This window comes from Candoia aspera, chromosome 5 (assembly GCF_035149785.1).
Source record: "Candoia aspera isolate rCanAsp1 chromosome 5, rCanAsp1.hap2, whole genome shotgun sequence".
In the NCBI taxonomy this organism is placed as follows: domain Eukaryota; kingdom Metazoa; phylum Chordata; class Lepidosauria; order Squamata; family Boidae; genus Candoia; species Candoia aspera.
In genome coordinates, this window is record NC_086157.1 from 64,232,287 (window position 1) to 64,239,521 (window position 7,235).

The following is a 7,235-nucleotide window of genomic DNA, read 5'->3' on the forward strand; positions in this document are numbered from 1 at the left end:
ATAGATGCTGCTGGCAAATGATAACAAGGAAAGCTGGAAAGGACCTCATTTTAAAAACCTTCATCATTCCTGCAGGTTACCATGGGATTTTGACGCCATGTCTCTCCCAATGGCCCTTAGAAACTTGGCTAATTGGTGGGAGAAATGTTAGTATGTAAGTGCATGTGCAAGTGCATGAGTGCATGTGATGTGTAAGCAAATTGTATATAATAAGAACTTTGTAGATTAACAGAAACTCTTTGTGTGCTGGGTGCTCTCTTGAGCATTTCATTACTGCATAAGATCCTGAACTCCTGTGTCTCCACTGAAAGTGTGTGAGTGTGTCCACTAATACATTCTTCCATCTGGTGACCAAGTCTGTGGTCAGCACTATGCACTCCTAAGCCTCATTCATACAGTATGTGTGTCTCAGCAGGGGGTTGGAAAAAGGAAAAGAATTAATGAACTATAAACAGAGAATTTGTGATACCTTGATTACATAATTGCAGAGAATTACGTTATATTCTTTATATTGCTTTAATATAGAAAAAGAAAACGAAAGGAAAAACAAAATAAGAGAAAAATACAAAATCATAAGAAACAATAAAAACAGTGCTCCATATAAGAAATCATTCAAACCTAATTTTTGAACACATCATTAAACCTCAAACACAAAAAATATTGATCTCTCTTTCCATTATTTTGAAGAAAGGCAGCTCATAAACAGATGGCAAATATCTATGATTCGAGATTATAAATATTTTTGGCTGCTCAATAAATCCACAATTCTTCATACAGGTGTAAGTTCTACATATGTTCATCAATTCTTATATGAAGTGAGAAAGATGTTTCTGATCAGGTATGGGTGTGCTCATTGTACTCGTCAGTGGCTCATTATAGAAGCCATTACTTTCCCTGGGCTTGCTGCCCAGTCCCAGGAAATACTTGTTTGAATTAAGGAAGCATTAAGGAGATGAAGACAGAGGCACAACACATCATCTTATATATCCAAGAAACATTCTAAGAATTCTTTAAAATCCTTAGCCATTAATTACTATTGATTGATTGCTGTAATTTACAGTATATGCTGCTCAATTTAAAAAAGGCTCGGAGTGACTTACAATAATACACGTGTAAAATAAAGGGTTACTGAAGCATCAGTTGCCTACATCAGAGGGGACCCACCGCACCATCAATCTCCAAAGCCTTTCTGAAAGAGTCAGGTCTTGGCAGCTTTCCTGAAGGCCAAACAGGATTAGTGCTGACCTGATCTGAGTCGGAACACCATTACAAAAAAAGGGGTTAGCTACAGAAAAGACATGCCCTTGTGGTCCCTGATGATAGCAATCTCTCAAGGAAGGGAGTCAAAGGCTGTCTTCCCTACCTATCTTATTGGATAGGTAGAAACTGCTTAGAGAAGTTGGTCTCACAGATAATCAGGGTGCAAAAAAGGACTTTAAATATGATAACTAGCACCTTGAACCAGCACCAGCTGCCAAAGCTAATTGGCAACTACTTCAGGTGGTTATACTGCAAATAACCTTCAAGGTCAGCCCTATGTAAAATAAATTGCAGTAATTCAATCAAAATATGACTAAGGCATTAATGAAAATGAGCAGGGCCCCCTGATCCAGGAATGGCCATAACTAATGCATGAGGGAGAGTTATGTAAAGGCTTTCCCAGCCACAACTGCCATCTGCTCCTTGAGTAGGAATTGCAAGTCTAGGCAGACCCCCAAGTTAGGAATCTGAATGTAGATTATAAACTTTTCACCGTAATACTCACATGGCTTTCTAACTGGAGCAATACATTATGATCAGTTCCAGAAGGATATAGGAGAGATCATATCAGATATATTTTGAAGGTCATCAACAAGATAAATAAATAAATACATAGTCTAGATTTTTTTAATGCAGAAAAATCCTTCAATGAATGGTCCTTTATGCTTACAGTTTTAAAAAGATGAAGATGACTTGGGGTTCTATTTTTTTCAGATGGATACAGGCTTGTTTGAAACTACATAAAGCCCAAAATGGTTTCTTATCACAAAAATGCAACAATACAACAATGAAAAGGACAAGACAAGGTTACCCCCTTTTCCCTCCTTTATTTTTACTGGCATCAAGAAAATAAAATTTCAGGAATTAAATTAGCAACTCAAGACCATAATATGAAATTATATATTGACAATCTTGTAGTTATCCACCAAAAGACTCCTTAGTATTGTTAATGAAATATATAGAGCAACCTGGTTTAGGTTATCCAATAATAAAGAAAAAACTCAGATGTTGACATGAAATGCAGCATAGGCATAAAAACAAAATCTGCATCTAAAAATGGAGTTGCTGCAAAAAAGATAAAATACTCAGAAATAATGACTTAAAAATAATTATATACAGAGCTGGAAAAATATTACAGCAAATATTTGCAAATAGAAAAAATAAACTTGTCCTGATTAGGAAAAAATTGCAGCTGTCAAAATGAGTATTTTACCAAGACACAACTTGTTTTTCCAAATTATTCCAGCATCCTAAACCAAGCCAAATCCAAAAATGCCAGAGAATTCCTGGAAGCCTGGCACTCAAAGCAGCCATCAACAGACACAAGATAGAGGTAAACCACATTTACATACCATTCAAAAGAGACAATAGAAAAGTCAAAGTACACTCCCTTGCCAGCAATCAACACCCAGATAGGCAAAAATCAACACTAGGATTAACACCAGATGAACCATCAAACAGCACAATACACCCTAATCAAGGAACTATTAACTCAGGCAATCAACCAAGCAGCAAACAACAGCCTAATCAAAGAACTCCCAAGGAGAGAACAACACCCCCACCAACACAAGCAGGGCAAGCCACAGTATATAAACTGAGAGCAAGGCGCACTCCCTCTTTGCACTGAAGATGTTGCCTAGTCTGGCAATGAAACATCTGCAAGAAAACAACAAGGCTCAGAGAGCACCAAGAACTCCACTTTACACTTAAAAATACTCCAAAGGTCTCATGATGACAAATCAGCTGGACATTTTGCCTTTACAAAAAGTTAACACTTGATTAGGCACTAATTTTGGTGGCCCACTTTAAGAACTGATGCAAAGAATTATGTTATCAGTTGTCCTATTTGTGCACAAGCAAAAAGAAAAGGGGGAAAGTCTCAAGGGCTCCTTCAGCCAGTAGCTAATCCTTCTAGACCCTGGAAGGACATTGCCATGGACTTCATTGTAGACTTGCCTGACAGTAAAAATAAGACTGTTATCTGGACTGTCATTGACTTATTTTCAAAGCAAGCTCATTTTATTCCTTGTGTGAAGCTCCCAACCACTCCACAATTAGCCAAGCTGTTTCTGCAACATGTGTACCGTGGAGTCCTTGGTGCTCTGAGCCTTGTTGTTTTCTTGCAGACATTCCATTGCCACACTAGGCAACAACTTCAATGCAAAGAGGGAGTGGTCCTCACTCTCAGTTTAGATACTGTGGCTTGCTCTGCTTGTGTTGGTAGGGGTGTTGTTCTCTCCTTGGGAGTTCTTTAATTGGGCTGTTTGCTGCTTGGTTGATTGCCTGAGTTAATAGTTCCTTGATTAGGGTGTATTGTGCTGTTTGATGGTTCATCTGGTGTTAATCCTAGTGTTGACTTTTGCATATCTGGGTGTTGATTGCTGGCAAGGGAGTGTACTGGTCTTTTGGCTTTTCTATTGTCTTTTTTTTTTCTTTTTAGAAAAGCCAAAAGGTTTATTTCTTAACTACCTGTTCTTTTACTATTGATGGTTAATCCTAAAAGGCAGAAGCTATCCACCACTTCAATATCCTCATTACCAGTTCTAAGGCTGGTTATTGTACCTGTTGTTATCAGTTTGGTCTTCTTGTACTTAATTTTAGTCCAATTTTTTCACTACGCTCCTTGACTTTTATAACTAAAACTTGTAGCTCCTTTGTATTTTCAACTATTAGTGTCATCAGCACAGTGCAAGTTACTGATGTTTTTTCTCCACTTTTAAAACCACACTAAACATATTCAAATCTGGCTTGCCTTAATATATATGGAAAGGTTGAATAAATAAGGGGAGAATATACAGCTCAAAGCCGAAAGGACGGCTAGGGGCCGACGGTGCTGGTGGTGAATGGCGAATCCGATGTTCTAAGAATCCACACACCATTGGAACCTGGAGTGTAAGATCTATGAGCCAAGGCAAATTGGATGTGGTTATTGGTGAGATGTCAAGATTAAAGATAGACATTTTGGGCGTCAGTGAACTGAAATGGACTGGAATGGGCCACTTCACATCAAATGACCACCAGATCTACTACTGTGGACAAGAGGACCACAGAAGAAATGGAGTAGCCTTCATAATTAATAGTAAAGTGGCTAAAGCAGTGCTTGGATACAATCCAAAAAACGACAGAATGATTTCAATTCGAATTCAGGGCAAGCCATCTAACATCACAGTGATCCAAATATACACCTCAACCACAGATGCTGAAGTAGAGCAGTTCTATGAGGATCTGCAGCACCTACTGGACGACACGCCTAAAAGAGATGTTATTTTCATCACGGGAGACTGGAATGCTAAGGTGGGCAGTCAAATGACACCTGGAATTACAGGTAAGCATGGCCTGGGAGAACAAAACGAAGCAGGACACAGGCTGATAGAATTTTGCCAAGACAACTCAATGTGCATAACAAACACCCTCTTCCAGCAACCTAAGAGATGGCTTTATACATGGACTTCACCAGATGGACAACACCAAAATCAGATTGACTACATCCTTTGCAGCCAAAGGTGGTGGACATCTATACAGTCGGTAAAACCTCAAAAAAACCAAGATTATGGCAACCAGCTTGATTGATAACTGGCAAATAGAGGGAGAAAATGTAGAAGCAGTGAAAGACTTTGTATTTCTAGGTGCGAAGATTACTGCAGATGCTGACTGCAGTCAAGAAATCAGAAGACGCTTAATCTTTGGGAGAAGAGCAATGACAAATCTCGATAAAATAGTTAAGAGCAGAGACATCACACTGACAACAAAGGTCCACATAGTTAAAGCAATGGTGTTCCCTGTAGTAACATATGGCTGCGAGAGCTGGACCATAAGGAAGGCTGAGAGAAGGAAGATAGATGCTTTTGAACTATGGTGCTGGAGGAAAATTCTGAGAGTGCCTTGGACTGCAAGAAGATCAAACCCGTCCATCCTCCAGGAAATCAAGCCAGACTGCTCACTTGAGGGAATGATATTAAAGGCAAAACTGAAATACTTTGGCCACATAATGAGAAGACAGGACACCCTGGAGAAGATGCAGAGAGTGGAGGGCAAAAGGAAGAGGGGCCGACCAAGGGCAAGGTGGATGGATGATATTCTAGAGGTGACGGACCCGTCCCTGGGGGAGCTGGGGGTGTTGACGACCAACAGGAAGCTCTGGTGTGGGCTGGTCCATGAAGTCACGAAGAGTCGGAAGCGACTGAATGAATAAACAACAAATACAGCCTTGCTCAGTCCTTTGCCAACCTGGAACCAGTCTGTTTTGCCATGTTCTGTCCATACTGAGGTTTCCTGACCTGTGTATAGGTTTCTCATGAGAATGAGATGTTTCAAATAAGTAACATAGTACTAAATGAACTGCACTTAGTAACTTAACTGAATTTGAACATTTCATAACGTATCTCAGAACATTTGTTGGGCCTTATATATAAATTTGCACTGTTAAATTGTTCTCAGGAGGATGAACTGCTCTGAATACAAGTCATACATTTGAAGTAAACATTGTTTTGTGTAGAAAAGAGGATGCAGAGACTCAGCAAGCCTCATTTCTCATTAGTTGTGTGTGTTTTGAAACACTAAAGTGTTATTTCTCTAGGTAATGACTTCAATTGTTGAAGGATGATGAACAAATTGTTTTAAAAGTTTAAACTTCAGCGATAGCAGCAGATCTAAGTAAAGGCAGGCCTGGATGCTGTCAGTGGAAAAAGAATTAGCCTGTTTTCCGTCCATGCAACATGTTCAGAAAATTCCACAAATTTCTAGTTACTAAAATTATTTAATACTCATAGTGACTAAATGCAATTGTGCTGATCCCACCAGAAATGATAGCCATTAACAATTTTCTATGCTAAGCTTGTAAAGATACTAGCTTTAAGTAGAGCAGCAAAATAATTCAAAATCTGGTTCATATATATATTTCTACATAGATTAAGTTGCATTACTAATTTTCCTGCTATATTAAACAATGCAAGCCAACAAGACATAGTAAATGAGAACTTGACAATCTGAGTTTTTTTTTTTGTAAGATTTGAGAACCTGCAGATGGGCAAAGTTTGGAGGAGTTCTTCAGTATTCATACCTAAAGTAAGCAGTAATTTAGAACTCACTTTTAAAAGAGTAGCAAATCAGTATTATATGTGTTACCTAGTTATCCTTAATTCTGTAATTTCTTCCTGATTAAAAGCCCATCATGACTGAGGTCAAAAGACCGAATGTACTGTAAAAAAGTCTCAAATATTTTTAAAATTCAAACGTATTTATTCAGCTATCCTAACAGATACTGCATTTTTTGCATCAAAATACATCTCAAATGTTAAAATTCAGGCTGAATTATTTTAAAATTTGCTATTTCAATAGGTGACAGAGTGTCATGTAGTGATGAAGGTGCTGACCTAGAAGCAGGGAAACCCAGGTTCTAATTCAACCAAAACCTCACAATTAGTCTCTCTCAGCCCAAACTAGCTTGCAGGCTGGTTTCTGATTGAAAGCAGGAACTGAGCTTAGGGCTGAGACCTTCTGTAATTATAAGGCAAGTGCTTGATCTTGGAAAAAGCATGATGATGACCAGAAGTTGGCATAGATTTGTCAAGGAAAAGTCTTGTCATACTAATTCTCTGTCACTGGGTACATTCAAGCCATCTACCTATGAGGGATGCTTAAACTTGGACTTCTGCACTGAGCTGGAAGTTAGATTCAGTGGCCTAAATAGTACCTTCCAACTCTTACAATTCCATTGTAGATCAACCACCTTTCAGAACTGCTACGTTTTATGGAGGCTAAGTGGTATGGTCAATATAAACCTCCCTTCTAAGAAAATACTGCTTGTTAAATTTGACCTACATGCACTGGCCCTAGTATACAAAATACCAGTAACACATATATCAACATATGAAACTCGGTTCTGCTTAGTACATACAAATATTTCTAAGACTCACTGTGTATATTAACTTAAAAGCTGTAATTTGAAAAAGATATACTCCATCTTTCAACCAACT